Raw genomic sequence first — 19,894 nt, 5'->3', positions numbered from 1 at the left:
ACATAAAATGGCAACCCTGTGGTATGTGCCAAAAAATATTCCACCCCCACGGCAATAATATAAGACATATAAAATCATATAATGCGAATATGTATATGTTCCAAACATGTATGTCTTTAAAATGCCATCGTGCCGTATAGCAAAGGCACTTTTGTGTCAAAGAAATACATCTTATTAATGGAGGAGACATTGCTCTACAATAACTATATTATCAAAAGGGTGAACATTCAAAATTAATCCCTTGGGAAGTGTCCATTTTCACACCAAAGCTCACGCCCTCTTGTTACAGAACACATATTAGCAACGCAAATACCGTTGTTCTAGCATGAATGGTTGTAAAAGTAGTCCCGGTAATACAGCAAATACAATTTTCATCGATGGTAAATTATGGAAATGATAGAAGAGACTTAAAGGGGAAGGCTAGTAACTGATCAGTTGGAATCAGTGTGGAAATGCTTGGAGATGATTGTTCCAATCCGTATGGGATTCATTCAAGAGTACATTATATATCTATTGTTGTGTGAAAATTATTTGCTTCAGAATGGTCTCATATTCAAGTTATGTGCAGTTTAATGTTTGCAGGTTAGCATGCCTGGTCAGTGACGGGGCATCAAGCTGCACATTACTTGAATATGAGACCGTTCTGAAGCTAATAATTTTCACACAACAATAGATATATAATGTACTCTTAAATGAATCCCACAAGAATTTCAACAATCATCCCCCAGCATTCGCACTGATTCCAACTGATCAGTTACTAGCCTTCCCCTTTAACTTTACAAGATCTATACAGTGAAGAGGGTGCGCATTAAACGGCAACCCTGTGGGATGTGTGAAAAATACTCCACCCTCACCGCAATATAGAAAACATTATAATATCATATAACGCAAATATATATCTGTTCCAAACGTACCTGTTTTCGAAATTCCATCGTGCCGTATAGCAAAGGCATTTTTGTATCCAAAAAAAAATGCTACCAATTACTAGAGGAAGCATTGCTCTACAAAACTACATTGTCAAAAAGGTGAACATTCAAAGGTAATCTTTGGGGAGGTGTCTAAATTTACGCCTACGCTCACGGCCTTTATTACAAAATATGGATATTAGCAACGCAATTCAGTTGTTCTAACGTAAATGGTTTTACAAGTAGGTCCGGCAATGCAGCAAATACACTCTTACATCTATGAAAAGTCATCGAAATGATAGAAGAAGATTTACCTTACAAGATCTACATGATAAAGAGGGTGCTTATTGAAGGGCGACCCGGTGCCGTGTGCCCCCAAAATGCCCTTTGTAATCCTCTTGGCAATATAAAAAACATATATTATCTTATAACGCGAATACATGTGTTTCAAACGTACATGCTGTCGTGCCTTATAGCAAGGGCAAGTTTGTTTCCAAGAAATGCAATGTACTGAGTAATCAATACAGATTGTCACATAGTTCTTTACCTCAAGTGCGACATCCATATTAGTATATTTTAATAAATAGAATACACAAGCAAAATGACACTTGACAGATCATGTTCAAATTGCACCCCTATTCCATTGCCTAAACCTGTTTCCGAAGCTCTTTCTCGTTGCAATGGAAACAATTTCATTTGGTGACCATGGTTACCCTTACAATGATTTGAGTCATCTAGTGACTGGATACTTTTACTGGGCACCTATTTATTTGAAAGTTATTAAGCTTAATTCATAACTATTTGCGTAGAAAGAATTACATTTTATCATTTAGGGTTTTTTATGAAAGCGTTACAATGGCAATGACTATATTTCCCCCCTATTAACACATGATTAAGACGGAAATTGGTTTGGCACTTCGCTGAAACCAACAAGACACATCAAAAAACATATATTTAGACATTCTTATTATATTTTAACAAATCATATGAAAATTATGAAAATTATTATGAAAATTTCTGTTTATTTCTACTACGTCAGTGTAAGGTTGCTATAGAAACGCTATTGGTATGCGTACAACTCACCAGCTCAACTGAAAATGAGCAAACTTGATGACTGATGACCTGAGGTACATGAGAAATAGCATTACTGTAGCTAGAATCACTTCCTTTCCGAAATATTCCATTTTCATTATTAGAGATGTCGAAGTGACAATTACTCTAGCAAAATTGCAGTTCTTAAGAAGCCATTTTGATGACGTCATTTGAGCATGTTCCGATTAGATTCTTTTGGGTAAATTTCGTGTGGGATATTGTCAGGATGTATACTTTTTAAAAAGTTAAAATTTGCTTATTATACGATAGTTGCCAGTTTAGCCTTTTTTAAACCACTTTTGGGCTATCGTCTGCAGGCCTACATGTTCATCGTGTCACTACCGGCAACTAGGGACAGCCTGGTGGTAGTGTCGCTGCCCGGAAAGCAGTAGATGACAGGTTCGAGTCCCACTGGTTCCTTTTTCCCGACATGTTTGTTGATTTACAGATCAGCAGTTGCGATCTTAACAAATTTTCATTTGTAGAGGGAGACAAACTGAAGAAACTCAAAACAAAGGCTTCTATAGTGGGAAATCAGGCGATTTTTCCTTGGATGAAAATCACCCATTTCTATGGAAGAGCAAGATCACAGTGGAAAGTAGCTGCTTGGCGGAGGTCTGCGCTCTCAGAGTGCTTTTCTAGTTTTGATAGATTTGATTTCCATTTAACGTTTAAGTTTCTGTCTCGACTCAACAACAGTATTATTCATCTATTTCCATAATTGTAGTATACATTTGGAGGATTAATTTAATTGTTAATTATCAGGAAACATAACTTGTGAGTGAAACATTGTCAAATTGTTTTCGAGAAATGCCCCCTGTGAAGCTTGTTGACGGACCCTCTCCACTGGAAGGCTTAGTCGTCCTCAAACCAGACAGATATGTCTGTTATGATGGATTTACCGAGAAAGCTGCTGAACTGGTCTGCAGAGAACTTGGCTTCCCAGCGGCAGAAGAGTATTCGGCTCAAACTGTGCTCATTAAAGCAAAGAGGAACAACAATCAACGGCTATCATGTCCATCAGAAGGTGATTGCCGTAGTTTGGATGCCTATTTTAAGAAAAACTAGTGATACATTATTATGTACGTATGCAATATTGGAACTGGAATGTTAAAATGTCACTTACACTGAGATGCTAGCTTCTCTACTATTATAGAGGCCCAGTAAGACCATCTACTTCTTCTATCATTTGTTTTTGCTTTTGAAACAGCATTCCGTTACAACATGTATCTTACTGTGTGTTTCGGAATGAAGTCATCATAGTCAAGATTTTTTTAAACATTTTTTTTATGCATAGGAAAATTTAAAACATCGTGTCCATAAAGACACAATACTATTTTCACTTCTCACTGCCCCAAGAATTCAATGGAAAAAAAAAAGAACTCAATGAATTTGTCCTATTCAAACATGACTATTGAAACAAATTAACTAGGTATAAAGTCAGTGAGTGAGATCACGGCACATTGTTAGTTTCAGGAATAGGCTCTTAACTCATGTTTAATCTCATGTAAATCTGCCCGGTTTGTCAAGGCTGTAAGCGGGTTACTCTGAAGAGGTCAATAAGAGGACTCATCTTCCTAAGTCGTATTCCTTCATAATTTTAAAAACTTATGATGAATCAGGATCTCTTTTATAGGTCGTAATGAATGGTTCCCAAAATATCATTTCAGGTAATTCGTTTCACCGTGTAATGGACTGTTCACCTGCAACGACTAGGTGTCCATCGAAACAGATTGTCAGACTGAAATGCCGAGGTGAACCAAGTCATGAATTACAACAGTTTTCAGTTGTTTGTCTTCCTGGTTTTGATATTTGCACATTCGCCAGAGAGTAATTGTTCCAATGTAATAGTATTATCTTGCTTAACTTCCGTAGATATGATGTCAAAGACATCAACCAGAAATAAACATTCTTTGAAAAATTGTATCTGAAATTTAATGGCTGTCCCGGATTAAAGTAGATGAAAATATTCAAACAGACAAACAAACAAACAAACAAAAAACACACACACAAACAAACAAAAGACAATGTATACTGTGTGAAAGCAAAAGAGTTTCGACTTTCGGCACATTTACATACTTCTATACCAACGGCGTAAATCCGTGCTGAGGAGTGGTGGGATGATCGACGATAGTCACCATCACCAAGATTACAAGTCCATAACCGGACGGGTGAAGCAAGTGGCGTAACGTTGGTCAAGACATTGGGGGGGGGGGGGGGGGGGCACCTCGTGGAAAAGTAATTTTGAGGTGTGTATACTTGTGCGTGCGTGCGTGTGTATGTGTGTGCGCGCTTACCTGCGTGTGCTGTCAGTCTGCAAATTAATGGGGACTGCAATACAGAACGGAATGTGATGCATTCCACAGTGCAGTCATTGAGCAACAATAGGCGTTTTCACATCAGCCCGATAAAAATCCAAGCTCGAGATATTTTTTAATGTCACAAGTCAGAAAAATAGCGCGCTATTTTGAAACATCGGGCTGATGTGAAAACGCCTATTGTAAGTTTTCCTTATGGATTATGGAATGACGATGTGAAACGACAAATTACTGGCAGCATCATCAGGAGAATTGCATAACAATTAAATGCGAGCGAGTTGGGCGAGCGAGCTTGAAAATTTGGACATTTTACAGTCCCCAAATTGCCGTTTGTAGCTATATTTTTTCGCTTTGGAAATTAAGGGGGCGCACCGGGCGCAACTGCTGGCAATTACTGGCAAAAACATCAGCAAATGAAGTAACGATTAAATGCGAGCGAGTGAAGCGAGCGAGCTTGAAAATTTTGACATTTTACAATCCCTAAACTGCCGTTTTAGCTTTATTTGTTTTCGCTTTTGAAATGAAGGGGGGGGGGGGCGGGGGACGCACCGGGCGCAACTGCTGGCAATTACTGGCAGCAACATCAGGAGAATGGCATAACGATTAAATGCGAGCGAGTTTGAAAATTTTGACATTTTCCTGTTCAAAAACTGCCAATTGTAGCTATATCTTTTAGCTTTGAAAAATTAGGGGGGGGGGGGCGCACCGGGCGCATATTACAGGTAATTACTGGCAGCATTTTAGTCTAGTGGGATTTCTGAATAAGGGCTCTCTAAAAATGGTGTTAGAGGCATTTTTTAGTAAAAGTTGGAAACCGGTCTCTTTTACCTAATTTGAGTATGCTGAATCCGGAAAATCCGGTTCCCAAGCGAAATTCACCAATCTTGACCATCTAATTTGCATAAACAAAAGGACCTTGCTTTGGTGGTAAATATGCATAGAAAATGGGTGAATACTTGCATAATTGATTATGCAAATGAGATAACATTAGGAATAACAACAGGAATCATTAACAGGTCTTGATGTTATAACTGTTATGAAACATATTCATATATTGCGTCAGTGCGTTGTAGAATCTCGAAACCTGCCTGGTCTACGGCCTCTTGAATATCAATTTGCAAACATATTTCCTTTTAGTGTCATTCAGTTCTTCTTTGTCGATTGATTCCAGTACTTGACTTACTTCGGACTCTGACGACATCATAATGTGCAACTTGTTTGCCCGATGACTTAGCTGTATTTCAGTACGCCAAGGTACATTTTGATAGCAAGACTTTGTTTTAGGTAATATATCCATAGAAATGGACAACTGTTTGTATAATGATACATTATGCAAATTAGATTATTAGGGTATTTCTAATAGCTGTTTTTTTATTTTTTTATTATGTAAATGAGATGCATTTTTATTTTGATACTTTGATACTGAACTGATTAATTTTGATTCGACTCTGGTGACGTCAAATACTTTTTATTTGCCCGATAACTTGTTAAAATGATTAAAAACAGAAGTGAACACGTTGGTACTATACATGTGCATATAATATGCGGTAATGCATTGCTGTATCAGCAGCCACTCCTAATTTGCATATTTCACTTCTTAATTTGCATATATAAGTGAAAGTTATGAACAATTGACGACCTAGCTATTGTCTTTGCACCTTAATTTCTGAAATTATTACTATTTCTGCATGTGTAGGGAGATTTTATGAAAATTAGATCATCGAAACACCTTAAAAAGCAATGAATTGGCCGCCATTTTGTTTATGCAAATTAGATGCTCTTAGACTCAAAATTCCGCTTGGGAACCGGAATTTTGGATTCAGCGTAGGCCTACCTGAATTATGCAAAAATAGACCGGTTCCCAACTTTTACTAAAAAATGCCTCTAACAGTCATATTTTCCCCAAATCCCACTAGACTATTTTCAGGAGAATGGCATAACGATTATATTCGAGGGGCCGAAGCGAGCGAGCTTGAAAATTTTGACAATTTACAGTCCAAAAACTGCCGTTTGTGTAGCTATATATATTCTTTTTCGCTTAAGGGGGGGGGGGTGGGGCGCACCGGAGGCAACTGCTGGCAATTACTGGCAGCAACATCAGGAGAATGACATAACTATTATATGCGAGCGAGCGAGTTAACATTGAAAATTTTGACATTTTAAAGTCCCAAAACTGCCGTTTGTAGCTATACTTTTTTGTCTTTGGAAATTAAGGGGAGGGGGTGCACCGGGCGCAACTGCTGTCAATTACTGGCAGTGACAGGATAATAGCATAACGATTTGCGAGCGGGCGGAGCGAGCGAGGTTGAAAATTTTGACATTTTCCAGTCTAAAAACTGCCGTTTGTTGCTATACTTTGGAATAAGGGGGGCGCACCGGGCGCAACTGCTGGCAATTACTTGCAGCAACATCAGGAGAATGGCATAGCGATTAAATGCGATTGAGCGGAGCGAGCGAGCTTGAAAATTTTGACATTCCCCAGTCCAAAAACTGCCTGTTGTAGCTATATTTTTTCGCTTTAGATATTAAGAGGGGGGGGGGGGGGGAGCCGCCACTGGTAGTCAAGGATGTCGGTTTATGTTCATGATTTGGGGAGGTATGACCAGCGAGGGGGCGTCGAAGTGACCAAATGGGGGAAGGATATCCAAAATCTGCACATTAGAACATTCCCTAATATCATTGTTTGTGTTTGTGTGCCATTGTGTGTTTACTATACAGTAAAAAGTTTGGAAATATCCCAGGTCAAGTCTTATCATTGGCAATGCAAGGCATTTTAATATAGACTAGTATGTAGAGCAACACTGCAAAATCATTAATGATGTATTTTGATATAACGAAGCCTAGGGTACAAAGGTGTACATTCTACATCACATTGCGCAACATTGCAGCGACTCTTTTTGCCGTTCGGATGTTTTGAGTACACTGCGCACATCCTGCTTATATTCAGAATGCCAACCAGGAATCACGCTGAATTACAGTATTTTGTCGGCTCCGGGGTTTTTGAACAATGTTTCACACTATATACCTCTTTAATTATGGTTAAAAGAAATCTTAGAAAAATATCTTATTTCTTGATCACCCTTTCATGTCGATTTCAAAAGCAGTTTGCTCACCCTTGAATTACCATTTTGTTTGTTTGTTTGTTTGTTTTCTTTTCTTTTTTTTTAAACCAGCGGATGGGGGGGGGGGGGAAGAAGCATGGCGCCCCCCCCCCACACACACACACTTAAAAGGGATCAAATATACCACTATTTTGCATGTAATATAAAGTATGAGGGAAGTGGCAGCAAAAATATGAAGACTTTTTGTTCTTGTTTTTGTTTGTTTGTTTGTTTATGTTTTTGTGGGTTTTTTTTTTTTTTTGCTTGTCAGCCAACTTTTGGCGGAAAATCAGACCTTAAAAGAATGAAAAATTATTGTTGTTGTTTCTCTTATCTTTTTATTTTCTTTCTTCTTGACTGACAGGTGATTTTGACCCTCCCCCCCCCCCTCCTTTAAGAATGTCCAAATATATTCAGTAAATGGTAATATGGATCTCCATTGCTTTGTACACTCTAAGAAAAAAAGGTTCTCAAATGGTTCTCGTCGGCTCCAAAATGGTTCTCATCAGATGGTTCTCGCAAAATGGTTCCGATGAGCACCTATAAATGGTTCCCAATCGAAATGGTTCCGTTCGTCACCATTTTGCTAGTATGCGACCCAGTCCCCGAGTGTTATTTGTGGTACTCCTGCAAGTCAAACAATTTCTTTAGGTCCACTTTCATTTTTCCCCTTGCTGTATATTCGAATGCCAGATGTAAGAATCACCAAAAATGTGGTATTGGTACAAAAATATTGTATTTGCTTCTACTGCTGTGATAATAAAAAGTACATATTGTTTCTATCGTAGACTAATGACTTCTCTTGGCTGCGTGCCAACTGACAGCTGCCACCATCCAATTTAGCGCTCGATCAGATATGCGTACGCGTAAACGCACACATACTAGTACATGTACTGCACTGTTGCACCACCGCATGGGAATCTGTAACCATCGCGCGCCGCGGCTATGTAGCCCTGTGCTGCCTGCCTAGCGCCTGCCTAGCTAGCTATGCAAACCTACCACCACGCTGCGGGCAGAGTGCCAATGCAATGCATGCAGTCAACCAGCAGTAGACGGCTAGAGTGGACACACATTATAATACGTACAGTATATATGCATCACAGGCACCCATAACGAACGGCACCCGGTAACGTTAGACATTATTTTGTCAAAGTGGACTGGAAACGTGTCACTGTCAATTCCATTTTCGCCATGGCAGTGATCACAATTTAGGAGAATAGGTAAGATTTTTTAGTTTTAATGTGGTTTCATCTCATTTTTAGATGACATTCGTTGGTACAAAATCAAGTTAGATTCATCACTCAGTTTTCGTTTTCAGTCAGGCTCAGTGATTAACCTGTGGAGATAACGGTTAGATCCTAGTGTTAGATCTAATTTGATCGAAGCTGTTATCTTGTGTAATGTTTACCAGGTACAGTTGATGAAGATCTAACAATAACATGTTAGGCCTAACGTTAACACTTTACAATTAGAAATTTGGCATAGCAATGGTCTGAACAGTCCGCCAGCCCGAACAGACGCCGTGTTTATGCGGAGCATGGCTGTACGTTTTTATAGCGACTGGGCCGGGCTAAGTTACTTAGTTAGGCCTGCATGTATAACGTTTATGCCTATTAAAAGTAGAGTCGACTCCGAAACACAACCCGAACGCCGAACGCAAAGATATAACTGTGTATAATAAGGAGCCGAGCGGCCCGGGGTAAGGCCTATACCGGTACATGCAATAAGGAAATTTGTTCTATATAACTGTTGTTAGTGTTAACGTTCGGAGCCAATACTAGAGGTCTGTCTACAGCCCAGTAGGCCTAGGTCAAAATCTCTTCAGTATGTTTTCAGGCTTGTTCTTAAGGAGTCACGTCATGTAATGCTGTGTTCTGTTTATCGAATTATAGCAATGACTTTGTTTTATTAACACGGTGTAGGTCTATTGTATCTTTCAATTCACGTGTCAGGGAAGTGCACGGACACACCAACATGCACAGAAACCAGGGAACAAGTAACTCCGGCCGGGACGATAACCAGTACGGACGTGTTTGGGTCGCTGGTGCGGTTAGGGAACAAGGTAGACTCTACATTGATCAGAGAGACAGCCCGTGACAGACCGTTGACAACATCCATGACATCGGCCAGAACCGTAGGCTTAACACTAGCCAAGAATGAGCTGGGCGGCCACAAGAATTCATCGATCAGAATAAGAGCCCGGGATAGCCCATCCACAGCATCAGCCAGAACCGGTGGGCTAGTCGAGAATGAGCTGTGTGGCTAAGACAATACATCGATCAGAATGACAGCCCGTGATAGCCCGTCGACAGCATCAGACAGAACCCTGGGCTAGTCAAGAATGAGCTGGGTGCCCAAACGAATACATCGATCAGAATGACAATTTTAGCCCGGATAGCCCGTTGACAGCATCGACCAGAAACCTACGCTAGCCAAGAATGAGCTGAGTTAAAGAGAAAACACTGATGCTGCCAGAGAAAACCTTTTAGAAATATGTAGATAGGGTAGGAAAGTCCGTTTGCATTGACTTCTATAGTGTATTTTATAGCTGCTCTTTCAGAATCTGCCGTCAACCAAAAATTCATGTCTGGCGACTTTTTGTTGGTTTATGTGATGGAGGGTCACATATATATTTTGTTATGATCCCAATACCGTATTTGCAACTTACAATGTACCAGTGATAATGTTTCACTATAATTCGCATTTAACAACTTTGAATCAACTGTATTTGGGGGGGGGGGGGGGGGAGGGGAGGGGGTAGACGTAATGAAATCAGACCGGATGCCAATCTGAAAAGTGGAGTCATTCATAGCTTTAAACTTTAAAAGCACAAATGGAAAATGCTCTTTATACTTCTCCAGTCACTGTGTGGTCGATTTCTGCACACTTTTAAAGTTTGTACCTAGACTGGTAAAACTTATTGCATTTATATCCACGCAGGAATAACGTATTGTGTAGAGAATTGAATATTATGTAATTTATTTCAAAGCACTGATGCACCTCTTGTCACCAGTTTATATTGTTTTTGCAGGAATACAAAATGTACATGTACATGTACGTGGTGGTGGTGTTTAAAAGACTGATTGCCAAATTGCTAACAACATATTATTGTCATAGGCAGGTTATAGGACAGCAAATTCAAACCTCAGCTTTCGGCCTGCATTGTATATAGTTTACTCTAATGAATTTATGGCTCTGCTTTTAAAAAAGTGTAAATTTCTATTGATTCCCAATGTTATATATTTTAGATCATGGTTGAGGAATTTGTTCATTCATGCTTGTGAAACTATGTGGGTGTGGTATCCTAGCTCTTTTCCCCTTGGGATTCTTATTGTCCTTCACATTATAAAACAATGTGTTCTTTTGTGTGTGTGTCTGTGTGTGTGTTTTTTTTTTTTCGTAGGACATGCTGTAAATTGTCAGAGGTCATGATTAACCCGAATTGATACTCTTCTTGTATTTGCAGTCGTATAGATGTATCTATGGTGCTTTCAAATTGCAGAACAAAAAAAAGGCACTCGTATACAAACAAAGATAAGTTAATTAAAGTACTCGACGTTATAAATGTGAAGTGAAGTCGAGAAGTGTAAAGCTTATCCTCTCCCACGTATCATACCAGCAATATAATGTATGTTTTCTGTGACAATACCAAAGGTCCTGTTTAATGAAATTGTTCTCCTGCCCTTTGTAGTTGCTTTTAGGACAAATATGCTTTAAAAGAAACAAAAAAAAAAACCCAACAACAACAACACCAAACAAACTCGCAAATATGTGGAAAAAGTTCCTCATACTACTTAAGTAACGTACTTGACTTCTGCCTATCTTAAGACTGACACAATTACTGTATCTCATCCATGCAGGAATTATTTCACAGAGAATTAGAAATTTTGTTATGTATTTCAAAAGCCTGATGCACCTCTTGCTATTTCATATCATCTGTACAGAGATGTGTGATGGTGTTTCAAGAACTGCTTGGTACACAAATGACACATATTGTGGGAAAAAAAAATTAGTGAACAAATGAAAATATTTTGTTAAGAATATTTGACAGATTATAACATGAGTATACAAACCTCACCTTTAGATTGTAAAAATTAAGGTGAATAAATACACTATTTCTGTGAATTTGTGAAAGAGCAAATTTCTATGGTTTTCAGTTATTGAGTGATATTTCATGAAAAAATATTGGTGAATTTCTTGTACATGTGAAAGTTTGTTTGCCAAATCCGATAAGTCCATTTTTGAAGATTTTGAAGAACGGTCTCTGTCATAAAGTACAAAATAATACATGTACCATTTAAATGATATATTGGTCACTGCATATAAAGGTACATTTTTGAAGTTATGGTCAAAAGAAGCAAAAATTTTCTTATTATTCTCTTTATTTTTCTTGACCTTTGATCGCAAATATCTCCATTTGGCAAATATGGACTTATCGGTTTTTGCGAACAAACTCTTCATGTACACGTTTGTATTCATGCTTGTGAAACTGTGTGTGCATGGGTGTGTTATCCTTGCTTTTTTTTCCCCAGTGTCAACGATAATGTATGACATGCTTATGTATTGCTAATATGTAGGTTTTGTACGAATGTTTGACTGATGAGATGAAATTCAGTTCAATTCATTTCATTTCAAATGAGTTTGTGATGCACATTTTCAATGCAGATATGTACAAATGTACCTTTAAGAATGGTGCCAGTGAAGCAACTTACCAGCACTGCGTGTGAAACACACAGAAAATACACAGACATCAATTCACATACTACATTCTAAGAAAAAAAAAAAAGGTTCTTTTGAGCACCATTAAATGGTTCTCAGCACTGTCACAATAGCGACACCTTTTTTGGAGCCTGTGAGAACCTTTTTAAATGGTGCCTGTCAGCACCTTTTAACATTGGTGCCCATTAGAACCTTTTCCAATGAAATGGTTCTCATGAGCACCTTTTGAAAAGAGTCAAAAAGGTGCCCATCTTTAGTCAAAAAGGTGCCCATGGGCACCTTTCAAATGGTACCCACGAGCACCATTTCATCGGGAAAAAGGTTCTAATGGGCACCTTTTGCAAAAGGTGCCGACAAGCACCATTTAAAAAAGGTTCTCACGAGCACCAAAAAGGGTGTCGCTATTGTGACAGTGATGAGAATCATTTAATGGTGCTCAAAAGAACCTTTTTTTCTAAGAGTGTATGTAATAACGTACCGGTATTATCTTCCTGTAGGTATTGTATTTTTTCTATATGTATTTTTCTAGCCCTATACTATTTCACGTTGTCAACGTCTGGGCCATACCTTATGTCGGTATTACTGTCTTCGCGAGCGAGCGAAGTGAGCGAGCGCTTGAGAAAATTATGTATACATTATCCTACAAGATATAATACTGTTCAGCTCTCTTACCTGTCTGGAGACGGGCGTACGAACGTCATGTAATATGCCAAAATTGATACGATCACATTTACGCTTCCTCCAATTTTTCCCCCTCAAATTTCGGGGGGGGGGGGGGATGATTGTACAGGTCATCGCCCCTCCTCCATTTTTTTTTTTTTTTTTTTTGGGGGGGGGGAGGGGGGGGGGGGGGATTCATCCCCCCATCCCCCGGGATATACGCCCATGTTCTAGACATAATATATATAACATACATCGAATGTCAAACTCCTTCTGAGCAATGATCAAACATATAATTTGACTGATCTATAAAAAAAAAAATGTTTGTTTTGCAGTTTCTAGGCATGAAAGTTTCAGTACCGAATATACGCTCCCACTCCCCCCCCCCCCCCCTCTACACGTGGTGTCAAATAGATATACCGGTTATCATTGAAAAACCCACATCGATTTTACTAAGACTCAACTTGGCTATAAAAAAAAAAATCAATATTTAGCATACGCCACCAGTTGTACTTTGCTTAATTTGAAAGTAAAACAAATAACCCGGAAGACAAACAAATATTTACATGTGGAAAATACGTTGCTCTTTTCCGTGCAGTCGTTGCTCAGAAATGATATCATCTATTGTGACATACATAAAGATTGATAAAGGAGCCCTTTAATGTTAGTAGGAGAAAATGAAATACTGCAATTTCGCTGTTTCAATTTGATACACTTATTGCATTGCAATTTCTTTTTTTAGATTCTTATAGTTACTTCGATTTCGTGGTATTTCAGTTCTTTACCAAAAGAAAGAAACAAAGGAAAAGGCTGAGCCAGTTGTTAGAAGTTTGAGTAGAACTAATGTACATAATGAGGCTAATGTTCAGGAATAGAGAGTGCATCGAGAGACTTGATTATATCTATTGAGACGTCATATTCATACATAATAAATCCCCTCATTTCAAAGACCTAGTTTTTAGACGAGCAATATATAATGTAACGGTTAACTGCAATTACAATGAGTTTTTGTTTAGAAAATATGATTGGTGACTGGGTTAGAGACTGTTACAATCGGTAATTGTCAACCCTTTTACGGCAGTCAGTCGTATGCAAATCCCTCACACAAACGACCTATATTCAGGGCAGATTCCTTTTTAGTGTTATTTCCTCTATAGTCAAATTTCTTGAAACCCTGACATAAATATGTGTGACTCTTACATGATGACAGTTAGTGTGATTCTATGAAAAAGCAAACAACTCCTGAACAGACTTAACATGAGCACTTTCAACTAATAAGCGAAATACCCAATCTTTGTTTGTTTTACAGGTGTACTTGGGTCTTGTGATAATCCTGATCATGTGTATCATGGTCATTGGGACTCGAGTGAAACCAACTTTGGGTCCAGGTTAATTCTCACCTGTGTAGAAGGTTATGTTATCAATGGCAGCGCGACACTGCAGTGTGTGGGACTACCTGGTTGGTCAACTTACTTTCCGGTTTGGAATGCTTCAGTCCCGTCCTGCTTGAGAGTCGGTATGTGGTAGAAAGGCATCTACCGCTTGCTATGGTTTTTAAATAACTTAAGAATATAGTGTTACAACAGCTGTTGAGAGAAGATTAATGATAGAGGAATGAAGATTAGATATCAACATGTTCTACCATGTGGCAAGTTATGGCCCTGTGCAGGTACATATATGGGTGCACGTCACGAGACCGACACCCACGAGTCATACAGCCCAAGAGTCACACAGCCCATCAGTTCGACACTAAGCCAACAAGGCCCACGAGACCGACACATTACGCTCCGTGTTGTATCTGTCGAACTCGTGGGCTGTTTTCACTTAGTGTCGGTCTCATGGGCTTTATTTGCCTAGTGTCGAACTCATGGGCTGTATGACTCGTGAGCTGTATGACTGATGGACCTGTTTTCAATGTCGAACTCGTGGGCTGTATGACTCGTGGGTGTCGGTCTTCTGGGATGACCCCACATTATATAGGCCCTTTACAAGAAAAGGCAGACATTCATTACCATTGCTCCGTTTGGACCAGGCATGTGTATGTACTAACATTATGTCTTCCTTACATCTGAAGGTAATTGCAGTGAGATTTTCGTTCGAGGGAAATTTCTCGACTGAAAAAAAAAAATTACTTTGTATTGTTGGGAGGTCGAATCCTTCCATGTTCCCAAAGTACAAAATAAGGAAGTATGTATATTCTGCATTGATCGAAAGAAGACATTTCTTTCGAAATCATCAAACTGATTCAATTTATCTATGAGCTTTTGATCAGCACAGAAGATCGATACACTTGTTTTTCAAAACAGCCAGAAAATGATAAAACTGTCCTTCGATAGATATTGTTTCAAGCCAATTGTCTTGTGATTCATTCTCGAAATTAATTGATGTGTGGCGAATTTCTCTTTCGGGTCATAATGGTCACCAGCGAAGGTTGCATGGAAAAGACATATCTTTCAAAATCATGAACATGATGAAACTGACGCAATATATCAATCAGCTTTTGAAGGAAAGAAACTTGATACCCTTGTCTCGAAACATCTAGGGAATGATAAAGCTGTCCTTTAATCATTGTTTCAAGCCAATGGTTTCGCGATTCATTCCCGAAAGTGATTGATGTGTGGCGTATTTCTCTCTCAAGTCATAATGGTCATGAGACAAACGTTGCATGAGAAAGAAATTCTTTTGAAATAGTAAACCGACGCAACTAATCAATCAGCTTTATATCAGCAAACTTGATAACCTTGTCTCGAAACATCCAGAGAATGACACAGTTGTCCTTTAATCATTGTCTTTAATCAAGCCCATTGCTAGAGTTTCATTTACGAAAAAGATTGATGTGTGACGTACATCTCTTTCAGGTCATAATGGTCCTAAGACTAACGTTGCATACATCCTGGGAGCGCTTCTTTTTGTAATTAGCGCACTCTCAATAGTATCCATTGCCTTCTGCAAACAACTACAAAAACGGTGAGTCGAAAACTACCAAGCATAAAAATAAAGAAGGAAACAATAACAAGAAACATTTGTTCGTAATATTTGGTTGAAAGGACGATGGGTTTCGGAGAGGCATCCAATAACAGTAATGATTTTATGGCACTTAATTAGATTGTATACTCATAAATATCGTGTGTAACGTGTTTCGATGTACACGGAAGCAATATTGTTTCTGTATAGTTGTGTATGAGCGAGAAAGGCATTCATGCAAAATAATCTTTCAGCTAATAATTTTATTGTCATTCAAAGAAATGCAAATTTCAATGGGCACAAAGGAGAAATTTGTTATTCCTTTCTAAATACAAACAACGTTATCTATGTATATGTGACCCTGCACCTCAAAACAAACAAAAAGTCGCCAGACACGAATTTTTAGTTAAGACCATATTCTGAAAGAGCCGACTTTAAGCTTTAAAATGATGTATAATTCAAATCAAATGGACTCTCCTAACCTATCTAAATATTGGAAAGAAAGCACAAACTCAGGAAAAGTGTGAACTGAGAAAAGAGGCTCTGAAGTATAACAGTGTCTATTCAAGCGCTTAATCTTTACCAAATCGTGCTGGCTGTGCGATGAATGGGACAAAAAACAGGAAGTAAACCACTAGAGTAACAACAATGAAGAGATTATTAGATTAAAGTGAAATTAATCATGCCTCATTAACACAATCTGTCCATAGTTAATGCCAACTTTCAAAGCAGTAGCATTATCCTTTCAAAAGTTATTTGAGTTGAAAGTGAAGAGTGTCACAAGGTTTTTCAGAAATGAAAAAGGGATTCTAAAGACACACCTAATCACACTTTTCTACCAATAATGTTCGAGATAAACTGCTAAAAAAAACACACACTTTCCTGCCCGTTTTATGATACCAAATTTTAGCATAATGTAAAAGAAGACCCGCTCTTTCAGAAAAAATGAAAAAGTCAAGTTCGGCTAGGTTGACCCATTTCACTTATTTTCAGTCCTCACACAAAATCAGTGTGTGCGACTTTATGTTCGTTTTGAGGTGCACGGTCACATATATTGATTTTGCTAGAAAAATTATTATATGACTAACTCGGCTTTTTTCTTTGAAATCTATCAAGTGTAATAGTTATTCTAATTAGTCAATGTCAACTTTCATCTCCTCTTTTTTTACATCAGACGGCATAGGCGGTTAGAAGTTTCAGATCAGTCTAATGGCCACACGAATGGCGGGCAGTTGCAGCATCCGAGAGAGACCGGTCGTGGTGTCTCATTGAACCCTGCCACTGCTGACTCTGGCACAGGGAGTCGTCCTTTCCCTGGCCATCCGGGCAACAGACCTGGAACCCTTTCAGCTCATCAGGAGAACCCATATCACATCTCCCAAGACATCACGGAGGTAGACATGACGTCCTGTCATGGTGCTGGAGTAGAGGGAATTTCTCTTCATCCACGTCAAGAATATCATAGTTTACAGGAAACATCTACAGCTCAAGACGAATGTTATCAGGACCATGACTACCACGGCAATGACCGCACGACTGACAGGATGACAAGCGGTGCCGCCAATCCATGCGGAAGAGCCCACCTGTTTGATGAGCGTTGCTACAATTCGCTGGACTTTGGCGTTGGGCCTGACGGTGTTTGCACTCGCACACAGGATTGGAACATTCCCAAACCACATCCCCAGCGAGGCAGACATGCTGATAAATCTGACCTGAAAAGGACACTGGCCAGCCAATATGCCAAGTCATGCAACTCTAGCGGATTTGCACAGGCGGAAGAAACTGACATCTCCAAGGAGAGTGAGGACGAACACGTCAATCATGACTCCGACGACGGCGGACCACAAAAAGACAATCCTGTTCGGTCATCGCAGCCTACTGTCTCCTCTAAAAGAAAACATACTGGGCTCCCCTCATTGAAAGTAGGTTCTTCAAAAGTAATGTCCTCTGAAGAGGTCTTTTATTATCAAGTAGAACCTGATAATGATACTGATACCTGCAAAGCACCTCTGTATGCGAAGGTAGATAAAACACGAGGAAAAAGCAAGTTATGATTGAAGCACTAAAAACATAATGTCACAAACACACACACGCACACGCACACACCCACACACTCATATGAATGTGTGTGTCGTCGCACGTGCTATGTCCGCGTATGTGCGTGTGTGTATGTACGTAGGTAGGTATAATAGGTATTGCAGTTTCATGTATCTGGATTCTCTACTTGCAGTACATAACGGCACTCGCGTTGTCCATCATAATCTTGTTGGGAAGCAGATGTTTCTCGAAATATGGAAGTTGAACAAGTATACAAATGATAAGGTTTAAAGGTCCAATAGAATTCATTGTGTCTATTATACCAGTAGTCAATGGTGCTGCGTGCTTTTTTCTTTTCCGTTGTTGTTTTCCTCTTTCTTTAGCAATTTTTTTTTTGTATATTAAGATTAAGAGGTTTATGAGTAGCTTTATAATTGGTGTTGTACTATATTCGTATTACATTATAAAGATAGGACCTCATCCCCGTCAAGCTCTACTTATGTATTGCTTTATCCTGTGTTCATAAAAATACAGTATGCCTTAATATATTGTTTTGATTCATAAGTCATTACAGACTGATGCTGTTATGAAAATGACATTTCTTGTTTTAATTTATGTGTTAAACTCTTTTTTTATTTGCATACTCTGTATCTGTATTCATTTGTAATTGCATTTGGAGAAAGATATGCAGAAAAAAAACAAAAACCAAACCAAACCAAACAAGGGTCCGAATTCACGAGTTGGTACAATTGAAGCCGGGGTTTAAACATTGAACAATTTGTATAGAGCGCCAAGTGTTGCATGGCCTATTTCTTTACGAAATCAGTCATTTCGTCGATGAAATGATAATTTCGTAACGAAGTGATCATTTCTATGAAAATAACCGATGTCGTAATGAAATAGGCCATGCGAGACTTGGCGCTCATGGTCCGTTACATGATTACGTGATAGATTAAGTGCGGCGATATTTCCACGAAGGAATTTCATAATAGTACATTACAATGAAATGACTGATACCCAGTGAGCAGCATTGTTTCTACAGCTCTTTTTAAAAGAGTTCATATACTTTAAACTTCGATTTTCAGAAGGAAGAGAGTTGCAAACATCGGTTGCGGTGTGTATGATTGATTTCAGAGCCATCACCGTTTTAGGATTATGTAAATTAAATTTATCAGATTGTCTTGCGGAATGAAAGTGTGTGCCCTTGTTTAACCGAAATGACGAGAAAAAGGAAGATTACAACTAACCATTATGTAACTTAGAGTAAGTTTTGCAAAACACAAAAACAATGTAATTCACTTTTATTGTTTTCAATTCTGCAAATAAAGGATGTGGATTGTCTGAGCTGGTGCATATACGGAAATGTTCTTTCGTACAAGTACTATACTCTCAAAGATTCTTTTTTGTAGCCCCCCCCCCCCCCAAAAAAAAACAAAACAAAACAAAACAAAAACAAAAAACAAAAAAAAAACAAGAACACACACATACACAAATAAAAAGAAGAACAAAAACAAAAACAACAGTAACATAATAATTGGGCTTATAGAGAAAACCAACGTTAAGAGACTCTTTATCAGAGATGTATTGCACATGAGCTTTACACTTCATATTTTCATTAATGCATTTCAAGAAATTTAGTACTTTCTCTTTGGTTCTGACATCCTTGGTAACAAGTGATAATACAGATAAAGTTGTGGCAATGGCGAGGTGTATTCTCCTCTCCAGATGGGTGATCTTGAAATTCATGTTGCGTTTTCTGAAAATCTAAACGAACGGTTAGATCCTAAGAAACTCTTATTCATCTTCACTAGTCAATGATGTCATTAATGTGTACAAGAATAATATATGTTAGATATTACCAAAATGTCAAGTTAAACTAAGACTTTATGTAATTACATTTAAAGCACTTTCGGATTATTCTTTATATGTAGCTCTTTTCCAAAACTATCAAGTTTTTTTATTTGTCATTTTATTATTGATATGGAATCTATACCACTACATAGTTAAGCAAAGAATACACAACGAATGCGGTATGATTGACATTACATTAACATATAAAAAGATTATTCAAATTAGACTTTTGAGGGCTACACAGTAC

Source organism: Diadema antillarum, unplaced genomic scaffold (genome assembly GCF_040938485.1).
Source record: "Diadema antillarum isolate AM-2024a unplaced genomic scaffold, OU_Dant_1.0 seq00000401_RagTag, whole genome shotgun sequence".
NCBI classification, from domain to species: Eukaryota; Metazoa; Echinodermata; class Echinoidea; order Diadematoida; family Diadematidae; genus Diadema; species Diadema antillarum.
Note: the sequence above shows the minus strand (reverse complement) of the source record.